At 44.8% G+C, this 5,000-nt stretch overlaps 1 protein-coding gene across 3 annotated transcripts in view; it reads left to right on the forward strand.

Annotated features, from left to right (window-relative positions):
* LOC118381085 (rho-related GTP-binding protein RhoA-A-like) overlaps positions 1–5,000 on the forward strand; it is a 15,286-nt gene that overhangs the window by 2,119 nt on the left and 8,167 nt on the right. The window lies entirely within an intron of this gene.

Here is a 5,000-nt window from a genome sequence, read left to right on the forward strand (position 1 = left end):
ATGAATGTCCTGACTATGACTGGTCCATGCTATCTGGAGATGAATGTCCCCACACCTAGCTATCTGAAGATGAATGTCCTGACTATGACTGGTCCACCTAGCTATCTGAAGATGAATGTCCTGACTATGACTGGTCCACCTAGCTATCTGAAGATGAATGTCCTGACTATGACTGGTCCACCTAGCTATCTGAAGATGAATGTACTGACTATGACTGGTCCACCTAGCTATCTGATGAATGTACTGACTATGACTGGTCCACCTAGCTATCTGAAGATGAATGTACTGACTATGACTGGTCCACCTAGCTATCTGAAGATGAATGTCCTGACTATGACTGGTCCACCTAGCTATCTGGAGATGAATGTACTGACTATGACTGGTCCACCTAGCTATCTGAAGATGAATGTACTGACTATGACTGGTCCACCTAGCTATCTGTAGATGAATGTCCTGACTATGACTGGTCCACCTAGCTATCTGCAGATGAATGTCCTGACTATGACTGGTCCACCTAGCTATCTGTAGATGAATGTCCTGACTATGACTGGTCCACCTAGCTATCTGTAGATGAATGTCCTGACTATGACTGGTCCACCTAGCTATCTGGAGATGAATGTCCTGACTATGACTGGTCCACCTAGCTATCTGAAGATGAATGTCCTGACTGTGATTGGTCCACCTAGCTATCTGTAGATGAATGTCCTGACTATGACTGGTCCACCTAGCTATCTGGAGATGAATGTCCTGACTATGACTGGTCCACCTAGCTATCTGAAGATGAATGTCCTGACTATGACTGGTCCACCTAGCTATCTGGAGATGAATGTCCTGACTATGACTGGTCCTCCTAGCTATCTGGAGATGAATGTACTGACTATGACTGGTCCACCTAGCTATCTGAAGATGAATGTCCTGACTATGACTGGTCCACCTAGCTATCTGAAGATGAATGTACTGACTATGACTGGTCCACCTAGCTATCTGATGAATGTACTGACTATGACTGGTCCACCTAGCTATCTGAAGATGAATGTACTGACTATGACTGGTCCACCTAGCTATCTGAAGATGAATGTCCTGACTATGACTGGTCCACCTAGCTATCTGGAGATGAATGTACTGACTATGACTGGTCCACCTAGCTATCTGAAGATGAATGTACTGACTATGACTGGTCCACCTAGCTATCTGAAGATGAATGTCCTGACTATGACTGGTTCACCTAGCTATCTGGAGATGAATGTCCTGACTATGACTGGTCCACCTAGCTATCTGTAGATGAATGTCCTGACTATGACTGGTCCACCTAGCTATCTGAAGATGAATGTCCTGACTATGACTGGTCCACCTAGCTATCTGAAGATGAATGTCCTGACTATGACTGGTCCACCTAGCTATCTGAAGATGAATGTCCTGACTATGACTGGTCCACCTAGCTATCTGGAGATGAATGTCCTGACTATGACTGGTCCACCTAGCTATCTGAAGATGAATGTCCTGACTATGACTGGTCCACCTAGCTATCTGAAGATGAATGTCCTGACTATGACTGGTCCACCTAGCTATCTGAAGATGAATGTCCTGACTATGACTGGTTCACCTAGCTATCTGGAGATGAATGTCCTGACTATGACTGGTCCACCTAGCTATCTGAAGATGAATGTCCTGACTATGACTGGTCCACCTAGCTATCTGGAGATGAATGTACTGACTATGACTGTTCCACCTAGCTATCTGAAGATGAATGTACTGACTATGACTGGTCCACCTAGCTATCTGTAGATGAATGTCCTGACTATGACTGGTCCACCTAGCTATCTGGAGATGAATGTACTGACTATGACTGGTCCACCTAGCTATCTGGAGATGAATGTACTGACTATGACTGGTCCACCTAGCTATCTGGAGATGAATGTCCTGACTATGACTGGTCCACCTAGCTATCTGAAGATGAATGTACTGACTATGACTGGTCCACCAAGCTATCTGAAGATGAATGTACTGACTATGACTGGTCCACCTAGCTATCTGGAGATGAATGTCCTGACTATGACTGGTCCACCTAGCTATCTGAAGATGAATGTCCTGACTATGACTGGTCCACCTAGCTATCTGGAGATGAATGTACTGACTATGACTGGTCCACCTAGCTATCTGAAGATGAATGTCCTGACTATGACTGGTCCACCTAGCTATCTGAAGATGAATGTCCTGACTATGACTGGTCCACCTAGCTATCTGAAGATGAATGTCCTGACTATGACTGGTCCACCTAGCTATCTGTAGATGAATGTCCTGACTATGACTGGTCCACCTAGCTATCTGAAGATGAATGTCCTGACTATGACTGGTCCACCTAGCTATCTGTAGATGAATGTCCTGACTATGACTGGTCCACCTAGCTATCTGAAGATGAATGTACTGACTATGACTGGTCCACCTAGCTATCTGAAGATGAATGTACTGACTATGGCTGGTCCACCTAGCTATCTGTAGATGAATGTACTGACTATGACTGGTCCACCTAGCTATCTGAAGATGAATGTCCTGACTATGACTGGTCCACCTAGCTATCTGAAGATGAATGTCCTGACTATGACTGGTCCACCTAGCTATCTGAAGATGAATGTACTGACTATGACTGGTCCACCTAGCTATCTGAAGATGAATGTCCTGACTATGACTGGTCCACCTAGCTATCTGAAGATGAATGTACTGACTATGACTGGTCCACCTAGCTATCTGATGAATGTACTGACTATGACTGGTCCACCTAGCTATCTGAAGATGAATGTACTGACTATGACTGGTCCACCTAGCTATCTGAAGATGAATGTCCTGACTATGACTGGTCCACCTAGCTATCTGGAGATGAATGTACTGACTATGACTGGTCCACCTAGCTATCTGAAGATGAATGTACTGACTATGACTGGTCCACCTAGCTATCTGAAGATGAATGTCCTGACTATGACTGGTCCACCTAGCTATCTGAAGATGAATGTCCTGACTATGACTGGTCCACCTAGCTATCTGTAGATGAATGTCCTGACTATGACTGGTCCACCTAGCTATCTGTAGATGAATGTCCTGACTATGACTGGTCCACCTAGCTATCTGGAGATGAATGTACTGACTATGACTGGTCCACCTAGCTATCTGGAGATGAATGTACTGACTATGACTGGTCCACCTAGCTATCTGGAGATGAATGTACTGACTATGACTGGTCCACCTAGCTATCTGGAGATGAATATCCTGACTATGACTGGTCCACCTAGCTATCTGAAGATGAATGTCCTGACTATGACTGGTCCACCTAGCTATCTGAAGATGAATGTCCTGACTATGACTGGTCCACCTAGCTATCTGAAGATGAATGTCCTGACTATGACTGGTCCACCTAGCTATCTGTAGATGAATGTACTGACTATGACTGGTCCACCTAGCTATCTGAAGATGAATGTCCTGACTATGACTGGTCCACCTAGCTATCTGAAGATGAATGTCCTGACTATGACTGGTCCACCTAGCTATCTGGAGATGAATGTCCTGACTATGACTGGTCCTCCTAGCTATCTGGAGATGAATGTACTGACTATGACTGGTCCACCTAGCTATCTGAAGATGAATGTCCTGACTATGACTGGTCCACCTAGCTATCTGAAGATGAATGTACTGACTATGACTGGTCCACCTAGCTATCTGATGAATGTACTGACTATGACTGGTCCACCTAGCTATCTGAAGATGAATGTACTGACTATGACTGGTCCACCTAGCTATCTGAAGATGAATGTCCTGACTATGACTGGTCCACCTAGCTATCTGGAGATGAATGTACTGACTATGACTGGTCCACCTAGCTATCTGAAGATGAATGTACTGACTATGACTGGTCCACCTAGCTATCTGAAGATGAATGTCCTGACTATGACTGGTCCACCTAGCTATCTGAAGATGAATGTACTGACTATGACTGGTCCACCTAGCTATCTGAAGATGAATGTACTGACTATGACTGGTCCACCTAGCTATCTGAAGATGAATGTACTGACTATGACTGGTCCACCTAGCTATCTGAAGATGAATGTCCTGACTATGACTGGTCCACCTAGCTATCTGAAGAGATGACTATGACTGGTCCACCTAGCTATCTGGAGATGAATGTACTGACTGACTGGTCCACCTAGCTATCTGGAGATGAATGTACTGACTATGACTGGTCCACCTAGCTATCTGGAGATGAATGTACTGACTATGACTGGTCCACCTAGCTATCTGAAGATGAATGTCCTGACTATGACTGGTCCACCTAGCTATCTGAAGATGAATGTACTGACTATGACTGGTCCACCTAGCTATCTGGAGATGAATGTACTGACTATGACTGGTCCACCTAGCTATCTGTAGATGAATGTACTGACTATGACTGGTCCACCTAGCTATCTGTAGATGAATGTCCTGACTATGACTGGTCCACCTAGCTATCTGAAGATGAATGTACTGACTATGACTGGTCCACCTAGCTATCTGAAGATGAATGTACTGACTATGACTGGTCCACCTAGCTATCTGAAGATGAATGTCCTGACTATGACTGGTCCACCTAGCTATCTGGAGATGAATGTACTGACTATGACTGGTCCACCTAGCTATCTGAAGATTAATGTACTGACTATGACTGGTCCTCCTAGCTATCTGTAGATGAATGTCCTGACTATGACTGGTCCACCTAGCTATCTGAAGATGAATGTCCTGACTATGACTGGTCCACCTAGCTATCTGTAGATGAATGTACTGACTATGACTGGTCCACCTAGCTATCTGAAGATGAATGTCCTGACTATGACTGGTCCACCTAGCTATCTGAAGATGAATGTCCTGACTATGACTGGTCCACCTAGCTATCTGGAGATGAATGTCCTGACTATGACTGGTCCACCTAGCTATCTGGAGATGAATGTACTGACTATGACTGGTCCACCTAGCTATCT

The sequence above is a fragment of the Oncorhynchus keta genome, chromosome 28 (assembly GCF_023373465.1).
Source record: "Oncorhynchus keta strain PuntledgeMale-10-30-2019 chromosome 28, Oket_V2, whole genome shotgun sequence".
In the NCBI taxonomy this organism is placed as follows: domain Eukaryota; kingdom Metazoa; phylum Chordata; class Actinopteri; order Salmoniformes; family Salmonidae; genus Oncorhynchus; species Oncorhynchus keta.